This window comes from Ambystoma mexicanum, chromosome 2p (genome assembly GCF_040938575.1).
Source record: "Ambystoma mexicanum isolate Mex_15411 chromosome 2p, UKY_AmexF1_1, whole genome shotgun sequence".
NCBI lineage: Eukaryota > Metazoa > Chordata > Amphibia > Caudata > Ambystomatidae > Ambystoma > Ambystoma mexicanum.
In genome coordinates, this window is record NC_090923.1 from 228,444,154 (window position 1) to 228,457,053 (window position 12,900).

Genomic DNA, 12,900 nt, shown 5'->3' on the forward strand with positions numbered 1-12,900 from the left:
GAAATATGAAAGTATGCATCTTTCAAATCCATTGTTGCCACGTAGTCTCCGCATTTTAGAAGTGGAATCACCTCTTGTAGTGTGGTCATGCGAAACCTTTGGGGTTTGACATATTTGTTTGCAGGGTCTAATACTGGTTACATGGTGAGGTCTTTCTTTGGAACAAGGAAGTATGTTGAATAAATACCTTTGTTTTCCTGGTTTGCTAGGACGATCTCTATAGCATCCTTTTCCAGCAGCGCCTTTACTTCTTCCAGCAATATGCTTTGTTCTTCTGTGTTAGGCAGCATCCTGTACAGTGCCCTTAGGGACCACTATACACAATTAAGACTACAAGTGGTAATACAAGTTCACCTTTGATACAAGCCTGCACTACACTGTTAAAGTGGTAGCACTAGCGGAGCAGCCAGACTTATCTCAAGAGCAAATGAGCAGTAGTAGAGATTATACAAAGGATCACAATTACTGTGACTGAAGCAAACGCTGACTCAAGGTTTTTGGTTGAAAAGTAAAAGTACATTTATTTCTAGACCATCTGTTTGCAAAACACTTCACTTCTATTAAATTAAAACCACACGTAAAATACACTACACACAACCAATTCACTTTGTGCAGCACAATTCAAAGCAAGTACCTTTGGTTTTGACAGACCGCAGTTGTGAAACAAAGACGTTACCGGAGGGACAGATGTGATCACTTTTTGACACTAATGACAGTTCGGTCTTACTAAAGATACGCGTACCCACGGAAAGATATGTCACTGAAGTTAAAAAACAGTTCGCACATGAATCAACACAAGAGAGTTGGGGATAAAAATCATAGGCAATACTTTTGTCAAGGCAGATAGAAGCAGAGGACACTTTCCTACAAGTGAATAAAAGTGAATAGGCCTGCGCCAGTGTCAAGTGGAACAGGGTTCCTGTTATCGGGGATCACACGGTTAGTACAGTTCACTATTCGAGATTGCCAGGAGTACTTGGATATTGTCACAAGAGGAAGCAAAAGTTATAAGAGGGAAAGAAGATAAGGACAAGCCTTTGGTGATGAGAAAAGAGATTCACCCTAGTTCCTCGAGGTCAGAAACAGTACCTTATTCAAGTGAAGAAGAGCTGATGCCACGGCAGATGTTCCTGGTAGTTCCTGCAGACTCACGGTTTGTGCCTTCAGTCGTGGGGACAAGGAGGACGACATCTGGAGCGATCTGCACTACCCAGGGATGAGGCCAGCAGCAGCAAAAGCAACAGTGAATAAAAGGTGCGCTCCTTTAAAGCAGGAGAAGCTATTCAGATGGCTATCCGAACCACTACAGCTGTGTGCAGCGATTTCGACCAAGAAGAGGATCCTCTGCCTGTGGAAGATGAGCTGGTTAATCCCACCAAGCTCAAGGGAAGAAGAATCCAGACTAGATCTTCTCTTGTCGTCAAAGGGTAGATCGCTCAGGACTGCAGCAGGGCTTCACCGGGACTCGGTAGTTGCAGCAGCCATTTTCTTCACCGCTTCTCTTCGGTTCCTTGCAATTCCAGTGGCGACTGACTTCCAGCCCAAAAGTCCTGCCTTTTATGCGAAAATCCCCCATTCACACAGCCTGGCTGTCAATCACACAGCAGGGGGGTTGTCCGGCCCGGACAACCACCCCAGCCAATCACAACAAAGTGCGACTTGGGTTTCCTAGGATACCCTGTGCAGGGGGTTACTACACCCCTCCCTCACTTACAGCCCAACTAGACACCCAGGCGCCAAGAGGAGGGCTTTTTGAGGGAAGCCCGCCAAAAGACAGTGAACAAAGAAGGCAAACCTGGTTTGCCGCACAAAGTAAAACACAAGAAGGACTTTAACAAAAAGAAATGGCGAATAAACCTGACCGGAACCAAAAGAAAGAGTATTTGGTCAAGCGGGTTTATGTTCGAGGCTAATATGATAGCCTGGAACAGTACCACGTTTATATAGTATAATCGCGGTAGAAAAGTTATGGTAGATACCACTGCCACCAGCCAAGTTTAAATGTTAAAAGAGCAAAACAAAGCTCAGAGAGGCACAGACAAAAAGGGATAGGAATTAACCCTTTCCAGTACTCCATTTAAGATGGGGTGTACTGGGTCTGTAGTTTTAAATGACTACATAAAGTAAATGGCAACTTTACCTGTTTCTGGGGGACAGTAGTCAGCCCCAGAAAATGGAGTCAGTGGGAAGTCTAAAATACAACCCTGTGTTACTGCACAGAAGGTGCTGTGTAACACACATGAAAAGTGGGGTTCATGGAGTGATGTCCTCCAGAGCCCACTATTACACAAAAATACACATGGAAAAACACATGCAAGAGGAGGAAAAGGTTCACACTCTTACTAAGTGGAAAAAATAAACTCCAGAAATCCAGGAAAGCTGCTGGGGGACTCACTTGGTGACTCACTAGGTGAGGGAAATTAGCCATAGAATGAGAATTCTCCCTAACATTCTGCTGTCATTTTCCTCTGTCTTGGCGGGCGGAAGGGTGGTTTTTGTAGCAACTGAATACAATATCCGCCTGCCACTGTGGCCAACACCCACTTGTCCAGCGTTACCCCCTCCTATGCGTGGGTGAAGTGTGAAATTTGGCATTGGAAGGAACCTGAAACGGTGTGTCATTGTTTGGGAGGAGTTGAGCCTCTCCCAGGCGAGGGTCTGCCCCTTCCTCTGCCCCCTTTATTTCCTCTTTGAAAATTGGAAGAGGAACCTTGGCCTTGCAACTGGCCGCAAGACGAAGACTGTGAGCCCTGAATGTAGCCTGAGGAGCGTTGAGCACCCTGACCTAAAAATCTCCTCGAGGTTGGAGAGCCCCGTTGGGAAACGGGTTTGTCAATTGTCCAAGGGATTTTAGACTGTTGTATTCCTCCCTGACACTCTTAAGGGAGTCTTCTACGGCCTCCCGAACACCACATTTGGCTGCCCTGGCATGTTTAAGAGGGTTGCCCGAGTTTCTAGCTTAAACCCCGACAGTCTGAGCCAGGCGTAGCACTTAATGAGCGTTCCCTCTGCTAGGATGCGTCCTGCATTATCTGCCGCATCAAGGTTATTCTTTAGGATGCAGTTTGATATCTGCTTGCCTTCTGAGATCATCTTCAGTAATTGAGCCTTTAGTGGTTTGTGGACGGCTTCAATTTGGTGTTCCAGGTCAGCCCATTTGTGGCAGCCATTACTGGCTAACAGCGTAGTGTTAGCGATGAACTTCTGGTGTGCTGCAGAGGAGGTTACCTTTCTCCCGTCGACATAGGAGTGCCTGCCCTCTTTTTGGTGGTGGTGACAACTAAGAAATCTGGTTTAAGCTGAACCCTAATATACAGGGGGGTCAGTGGGCACGGGTCTGAAGTCTATTCTGGGGTTGACAGCCCTTGTGAGACTAGGCGCCAGTAGGGATGGCTGAATGCGCCTTAGGACAGACTGCAGGAGTTGGATAAACTAGGTGGCGGACATCTTGTCCCTCAGAATATCAAAGTCCTTGTCGACCTGTGCCCCCGAGTGTGTGGATATTAAAATGCTGTGCTGCCAATAAGTAGCAGTTTATTGTACTGAAGTTAATTGTCAACAGGCAAATTTGCTACCGGCTAGCCCTGGTGGTCTGGCGACTGGATCACGTAAATGTCATAAAACCAGTCTTGGTCTTGACCATTACGGTCCCCCTGAGACCCTTGGTCTCCTGAGTGGTCGTCATAATGCGAGGGGTCTTGGTATGTTGAGGCCGGAGTGCCTAGAGCAGAGGTGCTAGGATGTAGCTCAAGAAGACTTTTTGGCAGGGGGCTGCTGTGCTGATGCCTCTGGCAGTGAGGCATCTTTAAGGATTGACAATTGGTCAGGGTGTCGGTCCATGAAGTCTACGAAACTTGACATTCTCCTTATGATTTTATTGAACTGTTCAGGTGTATATTTGCATGAGGGCAGGAAACCTGACATGACAGGGGTAGTCTGGGATGCAGTTACATCCTTGTGGTGCATGGCCCGAGAGTCTCTGTAAGGGGGTGGAAACCCTGCTTGTGTGTCTTTAGTGTCAAAGGGCGTCGAAATATGTAATTTGTTTCAGCGATTTCGCTTTAAGCAGGGAAGCACTGACATGTTTCTTAATTGGCTCCTGTATTTTCTGCGTTTTCTTGTGGGACGGCGAAACGCCTTTTGCCGCCTGTTTTACGGCATGCGAAAGGAGGGCCTTTTTATGTGCGGTATCCGAACCGCCTTTTGCTTTCGGTTTTGGGGAACTGTGTTAGGGAGAATTCTCCTAAATGGCCGATTCCTCTTACCTAATGAGTCCCTCAGCAGCTTTGCTGGATTTCTAGGGTTTATTTTTTTTACCTGGTGAGTGTGAGCCTTTTTTCCTCTTACGTGTGTTTTGCTGTGTGTTTTCTATTTTTGTGTGATCTTGTGCACTGGAGCCTCACCTACTCCATGAGAACCACTGTTTGTGTGCGTTACACAGCACCTTCGGTGCAGTGACACAGGGTTGTCTTTGAGACTTGAGAAACCAACCGGTGTCCATACACTTATGGAACGCTCTCGTCCCCTGCACACCCTTTCAATTGTAAATAAAATCAATATTTTTTAATTTTGTCATAATTAATCAAAACAAAAAATGATTTGGGAAACCAGTTTTTAGTATAAAATTATATATATTTCTAATTAATTGTTGCTGTAATACATCAACTGTTCAATTCACATCAATTCATCAAAATATTTACTTCCATATTAAAGGTATACTAGAAAAAATGCAGTTTGTGAAATTTTGTACAATTCTCTTTCTTAAATCGCTTGGTCCCTATGGGTAAACAAGTGTTCTTGGCATTAACTCGACGCGTTTTGGGGTTTAACTTGATCCCCTTCTTCAGGAATTGTTCACCCACTTTCACACTTTCTTTATCTTTTATCTCAATCACCTATAACATATAATTCTACAATTAGATTCTGTATTTGTGTAGTCAGTTATTCTGTCATGTTAACATAATCACTTTTTGCAGTAATGATCATATAAATGATCACTTATCTCTAGGGAGGCTCATTATAATCAGCGGTTTGGAGTTAACTCATAGTGTTAATCACCTTAACTTATAGGGAATTAAAAAACAATTTAAAAAGACAAGCTAATTGTTGTTAATAAGAGAACGGATATGTCTGGATATAGAAACAATAGATAAAATCGTGATCTGTGGTTCCACAGTCTGTCACTCGCTAGGAATTAATTTAGTTAATCATTACCTCGGGGTCTTGGGTCCAAGCCTCTATTTAGGTGGTGTAGAGTTCAAATTGTAAACAATTTTGCATTGTACAGGAACTCCAGTCTGTATCAAGATACAGGTTTTATCAGCCGCCCCTGGTGGTGTTTGATCCAAAAAAAAGGGGGAATCCCACTTGAGTGTATATATCTAGTGAGGGTTATAAAAAATAATGATAATAAGTCGAACTTATGTTTAAATATAAGGTTATAAAGTCCTTTTGGTAGTGGTTATAATTACATTCAGTGCATCCCCATGGACTTGTAGCCACTCGCCTCTATTTAGGAGTCTATGTGCACCCTTTTGATGGAACGCCATTCAGCTTCTCGCGGTGTTCGTGCTGAGAAGCTAAAATGGCCGTTTATTTATGGTATGACGTCACGTTCATTACACGTCAGCGTGTGACGTCACGACGTTCGCGCATATTCGTGTATGCGTTTGTTGTTGTCAACATGATAAACCAAAGTAGCATGCCCCGTGTTTTTTTGGACACTGTATGAGTCACCGTTAACTTAAAGTCTATATGTTGCTACGGAGTAATAATAATGTTAAAAAAAGGACTTATTATGAAAAGGAAGTATGGTAGTCCCACATGGCAATGGCATTAGCCCCATAGTTCGAATGTGTTTAGAAAGGCATAAAAGATGAAGCATCTTGTGTTCATTACTGGATTATGGTAACATGCTCACAAACTAAGTTGTACATTATTCAGTCATTAGGTTTATGTGGCGCACGTGTGCCATATTGTTGTACATTAGTAACAAGATGTAGAAGTATACATTGCATTCATTTCTTGTCATAACAGATCTGGTTAACTCTTTATAATCTTTGTTTGCAACACTGTAGTGCAGTGGTGGCACGATATAAAAATTGTATATTTCATAGTTGGGAAAAAAACTTTGGGTTAACATGAGTTTGTACTGAAGGTCTTGTACTGTAGTTTGAATCCTCCTGTAGCTCTGAAATCTCATATCATATCTATGGATGTTTTTTTTGCTAAAGATCTGATACTCCTGTCACTAAAGTCTCATTTATTTCATAAACTTAATTAGTGCTCAAGCTTGGGACGATGGATTATTTATAAAAAAGCAGGCCGAGCTATATTCTTCATTCATTCCATTAGGTACGTGACTGTTTAGTTTATCTATCCAAAAGATTTCTCTTTGGTCCATCAATTTCCCATGGTCGTCTCCTCGTTGGGATTTCTTCACCACTTCCAGTATTATGACTTTTAATTGTGCTATACTGTGTTTTCCATTGAAGTGTCTGGCAACTGGTGAATGTATATTGTTAGTCCTTATGTTGCTTTTATGTTCGTTCCAGCGTTCCTTCGCCTTTCTCTGGGTTTGTCCCACGTAGTAAATCCCACAGGGGCAGCTTAGTCCATATATGACGGATTTTGTGTCGCATGTTGCAAAGTCGTGTAATGGAATTTTGTTACCATTATTTGGGTGACTCACGTAGCTGCCCTTCATTATGTTGTTGCAATTACCACAACTTAAGCATGCATAGGTGCCTGTTTTTTTCTTTGTTAGAGTTCGTTGACTGTCCAATCTGGGTCTTTCAGCTTTCACTAATTGGTCACTTCGCAATGGAAAAACATCGTATAGCACAATTAAAGGTCATAATACTGGAAGTGGTGAAGAAATCTCAAAGAGGAGGCAACCATGGGAAATTGATGGACCAAAGAGAAATCTTTTGGATAGATAAACTAAACAGTCACGTACCGAATGGAATGAATGAAGAATATAGCTTGGCCTGCTTTTTATAAATAATCAATCGTCCCAAGTTTGAGCACTAATTAAGTTTATGAAATAAATGAGACTTTAGTGACAGGAGTATCAGATCTTTAGCAGAAAAACCATCCATAGATATGATATGAGATTTCAGAGGTACAGGAGGATTCAAACTACAGTACAAGACCTTCAGTACAAACTCATGTTAACCCAAAGTTTTTTTTCCCCCAACTATGAAATATACAATTTTTATATCGTGCCACCACTGCACTACAGTGTTACAAAGATTATAAAGAGTTAACCAGATCTGTTATGACAAGACATTAATGCAATGTATACTTCTACATCTTGTTACTAATGTACAACAATATGGCACACGTGCGCCACAAAAACCTAATGACTGAATAATGTACAACTTAGTTTGTGAGCATGCTACTGTGATGCTGGAAATGCATCTGAGGGGCAGGGCCTCTGAATCCTTGTCCTTTTTCTGTTTTTACCGTGTGTTCTGTTATGTTTTCTGCCCCGGAGTCCATGTGGGACTCCTGGCAGTGCAGCTCTCTCTTTTGGTTTGGTGAACAGACCCATGGGATACCCTTATGGCACCCATGGGAAGGGGTACAACCCTGTGCCCCTAGTGTATGTTTTGTGGCACCTGTGGGTGACCGCAGACCAGGGTATGGGCTGGTGGCAGCTCCGTGCTGAAATTGACAGGTGCTCCGGGTGTCCTCCATTTTGGGATACCCCGGCCCTGCCATTGGGATCTGTTGATTCCTGATAGGAAACAAGATGGCCCCTGTGGCCTCTTGCTTTCTATGGCCTGTTATCTTGTTTTCCCAAAGTCCTGGGAAGCCCTGTCTCTGTCCGTTCCCCCTGACTGGCTGTTGGGTGGAAGTTCCAAGTATGGTATTGTTGTGAAGGCCCAGCTAGACTGGCTGGAGCCTTCCCAGTGACTGTATGTTGTGGGTACCTCCTGTGGGTGGGACCTGGGTGAATGGAGTGTGTGACCAATATACACTTCTTGTTGTGGTTGTCTGGTTTCTGGCATGAGAGACAAAGACTGAGACAGCCCTGCCCGAAACTGGCCTGAATGCAGTGTGTAGTGTTGAATGGCTGGGTACTTGTCCCAATCCACATTTCTTGTTGTGAGTGTCTGGAAGGGAGGAGTGTGGCCTGAATGCACTGTGTGCCTGATTGGCTGACTGACTGCATGAATGCCCTGCAGTATGATTGGCTGCTGAGTGTGTGCCAGCAGCGTGGATGAGAGAGAGGATAGTATATCTGGGGACCTCTCACCACTGGAAAAGTGTTCAGAAGGGACCTTTGGTTGAGAAGCGACCATTGCGCTCCTGAAGCAGCCAGGGAGCTGAGTCTCCACTCTACGAGTAACTGGAACTGCTGATCCTCGACGTCCAGCTGGAAGAAGAAGACTTGCTGTGGCATTTGCTTCGACCGATCTGAAGGCTGACGAGAGCGTCGAGGGCTGACCCGAGAGAGGACCTGGTAAGGCGCCCTCTTCCCGTGCTCCGAGGGACCATCGAGCACCGCTCCATCTTCGCCGAAGCGCCCTGGAAGACAGACCCTCGAAAGGTTGTCGACCCGAGACGGGACCGCTGAGGAGATCGAAGTGAAGCACCCGGACATCGACGCCGTCGAAGTCCATTGCCGTCGACCAGGGTTCGCAGGTTTGTGAAACCGCTGGAGGCCCGTCGAAGTTGTGTTGCCCAGCCGTGGGAACCACTTGACGCCGTGCCGCCAACGACCGGAGCCATCCGCTCCTTTGCCTAAGAACATTCAATCGAAGGACTCTCTCGACCGCATCGTCGACCGCTTATCCTGCCGGAGAAAGTCGAGGCCGACCAACGCGCCGAGGAGAAACCTGCCGGTGGGTTTCCCGCCACCCGACGACCTCAAAGACTCGGACGACTCGACGCCCTTGCTGGGCTTCCGTCTCTACAATCTTTGCGGTCCAGAACTATTGTCATCGAGGTGCCCCGCACACCTCCGCCTTGCAGGACGCTGACGAGCACCGCTCGGACGAAGCTGCCGCCTCTTCGACATCGTTGTACCTCGTTTGTCGACGGACGTTCGACGCCCCGTGCCTCCCGCTTGAAAGGGAAGGCATTCAAGAAGGGCCGTCGATTCCCCGTCGCCGAACAGCGAGTCCCTCGACGTTTGTCGACGCCTCTTCGAGGAACTCGACTCCACCAGGTACATTGGGGGGGTAAAAACATTCTAGGAGAGAATAAGACTTGCAGAGCAATACATGGACTGGGCTTGTGCTATATCTTCCTTACAGGTTGCCCAGGTGGGGGGATCTCCACACAGAACTGTGCCTAGTGGTAGGGGTCAGTATTCTGCCTATTGCTCAACCATCTTATTTTCTCTCCTCTCTCTATTGCTGGTTTCACTCTATTGGTCTGTGTGATATTGTACAGTATTGTTCATGCACGTCAATGAGATCTAGGGTGGTACCACTTTAGGATTGTAAATATTTGTCATTGTAGATTTTGCCAGAGTACAAAGTGAGTTATCATGATAAATGTACATAACCGTAACTTTTGATTATATAAAGACTGTGTTCTAACCAATACAGAGTGTGGATATTCCTTTGTGGGGGGCTTGGGAGATACACTGTACTTAAGAACCAGCCTGCATCACCTCCTGAGAAGCTAGGCCTTGATTGCTCGACCATTGCTACCGAATAGAGAATCTTGGCTGGGGTCTCCTGTGCCTCTCCTCCACCATATAGGGAGCGGAAGTACAGACACCCCCCACCGGTCGTTGAGGCCCGTCTCTCACAGTTACCATAATCCAGTAATGAAAGCATAGATGCTTCATCTTTTATGCCTTTCCGAACACATTCGAACTATGGTGCTAATACCATTGCCATGTGGGACTACCATACTTCCTTTTCATAATAAGTCCTTTTTTTAACATTATTATTACTCCGTAGCAACATATAGACTTTAAGTTAACGGTGACACATACAGTGTCCAAAAAAACACAAGGCATTCTACTTTGGTTTATCATGTTGACAACAACGAACGAATACACGAATATGCGCGAACGTTGTGACGTCACACGCTGACGTGTAATGAACGTGACATCAAGCCATGGCGTGATGACGTCATACCATAAATAAACTGCCATTTTAGCTTCTCAGCACGAACACCGCGAGAAGCTGAATGGCGTTCCATCAAAAGGGTGCACATAGACTCCTAAATAGAGGCGAGTGGCTACAAGTCCATGGGGATGCACTGAATGTAATTATAACCACTACCAAAAGGACTTTATAACCTTATATTTAAACATAAGTTCGACTTATTATCATTATTTTTTATAACCCTCACTAGATATATACACTCAAGTGGGATTCCCCCTTTTTTTTGGATCAAACACCACCAGGGGCGGCTGATAAAACCTGTATCTTGATACAGACTGGAGTTCCTGTACAATGCAAAATTGTTTACAATTTGAACTCGACACCACCTAAATAGAGGCTTGGACACAAGACCCCGGGGTAATTGGTAACTAAATTAATTCCTAGCGAGTGACAGACTGTGGAACCACAGATCACTATTTTATCTATTGTTTCTATATCCAGACATATCCGTTCTCTTATTAACAACAATTAGCTTGTCTTTTTAAATAGTTTTTTAATTCCCTATAAGTTAAGGTGATTGACACTATGGGTTAACTCCTAACCACTGATTAAAATGATCCTCCCTAGAGATAAGTGATCATTTATATGATCCTTACTGCAAAAAGTGATTATGTTAACATGACAGAATAACTGACTACACAAATACAGAATCTAATTGTAGAATTATATGTTATAGGTGATTGAGATAAAAGATAAAGAAAGAAAGTGTGAAAGTGGGTGAACAATTCCTGAAGAAGTGGATCAAGTTAAACCCAGAAACGCGTCGAGTTAATGCCAAGAACACTTTCTTTACCCATAAGGACCAAGAGATTTAAGAAAGAGAATGGTACAAAATTTCACAAACTGCATTATTTCTAGTATGCCTTTAATATGGAAGTAAATGTTTTGATGAATTGAACAGTTGATGTATTACAGCAACAATTAATTAGAAATATATAATTTTATACTAAAAACTGGTTTCCCAAATCATTTTTTGTTTTGAATAATTATGACAAATGTAAAAAATATTGATTGTATTTACAATTGAAAGGGTGTGCAGGGGACGGGAGTGTTCCATAAGTGTATGGACACCTGTTGGTTTCTCAGATTTACACAACCCAGTGTCAAGGTTGTTTTCCTCCCCGGCACCGCACAAATTTTCCTTCAAACACCAAGAGTTAGCAAACCATTAGGTGTGCGCTGTGCAATTATAGATTTTGTCTTTGAGACTTCCCACTGACTCCACTTTTCTGGGCCTCACTACTGTCCCCCAGAAACAGGTAAAGCTGCCATTAACTTTATATAGTCACTTTAAACCACAGACCCAGTACATCCCATCTTACATGGAGTATTGGAAAGGGTTAACTCTTTTCCCTTTTTGTCCGTGCCTCTTGGAGCCTTGTTTCGCTCCCTTAATATTAAGGCTTGGCTGGTGGCGGTGGTAACTACCCTAACTTTTCTACCGCGATTATATTATATAAATGCGGTATTGTTTTAGGCTATTATATTAGCTTCGAACATAAACCCGCTTGACCAAATACATTTTATTTTGGTTCCAGCTGGGTTATTCGCCATTTCTTTTTTTTAAAGTCTTTCTCGTGTTTTTCTCTGCGTGCCAAACCGGGGCTGACTCCTTTGTTCACAGTCTTTTTGCGGGCTTCTGCACAGAAGCCCTCCTTAATGTGCCCGATAGTCTAGGTAGGCAGGATGTGAGGGAGGGATCTTCGGACCTCTGCCATGGGTTCCTTTGGTAACCCAAGTCACACTCTTGTCTGATTGGCTAAGAGGATTGGCCTTGCAAGGCCGGCCTCCCTGCAGTGTGATTGACAGCCAAGCTGTATGAATGGGGGAAAACTGGATAAAAAGCAGGTCTCTAGGACTGGAAAGGCAGAGTCGCCGCTGGAACGAAAGAACCAACGAGGAACTGGAAGAGGAGGACCCCTACCACGACTGAACCACCCGTTGAAGCCCTGCTGCAGGTCTGAATCGCCAGAATCCGACGTCCGAGATGATCCTCCAGGAAACTTCTTCCCTTGAGCTGGTGGGACCAACCAGTTTGCCCAAACTACAAGCCAGGACCCCTCCTCTGGTCGAATTCATCGTACAGAGCCACAGTGGGCCAGATAGCCAGGAAGGTCAGACCCTGCTTGGGTTTTAAGGAGCGCACCTTTTATTAGTTGTTCTGCTATGCTGCTTGTTACTTCCATGGGTGGCGCAGGACGGTCGAGTATTCCTACTTCGTGTCAGTCCAACAGTCGCTTCCGAAGTAGCATCACAAGTAGCTGTTGAGCTGAACGAGCTGCTACTCTGCCTCTGCTCTACTCTGCCTTCAAGACCCCGGATTTTACCTAAGAAGGCTTCATTGAACACCTCCAGTGCAAGTGCCATCGGTAAGAGGAATCCGCTCTTGCTGCACAACACGGACTTCAGTTACTAAAGAACCTTTTACACGCGAGAACGAAGTAAGTTACTACTTGCATTGTAATAGGCCCTTTAGAATGGTGTGCTCGTACCTCTTGAACTCTGTGCTTGTATCTCTTGGACTGTGGGCTTGTATTGTTGGAACTTGTATCTGTGCCCCTGACAAGTGTATTTTTCTGGCTTTTTTCTTTTTCAAACGTTTTCAACGTTGTTTCCTTTTGCCCTTAGACATGCCTCTGGCTCCGCTCCCTGCCTGCCCAGCCTGTTCGTGCTCAGCTACTTTACCTGTGGTGTGCGCGCGCATCTGAAGTAGCATCATAAGTTGCATGGAATTTCTAATTAGCAGTTAAATTTAAGATTGTGCAAC

At 44.5% G+C, this 12,900-nt stretch overlaps 1 protein-coding gene across 7 annotated transcripts in view; it reads right to left on the minus strand.

Annotated features, from left to right (window-relative positions):
* ITPR1 (inositol 1,4,5-trisphosphate receptor type 1) overlaps positions 1–12,900 on the minus strand; it is a 3,145,915-nt gene that overhangs the window by 1,877,458 nt on the left and 1,255,557 nt on the right. The gene's annotated exons all lie outside the window — the stretch shown is intronic.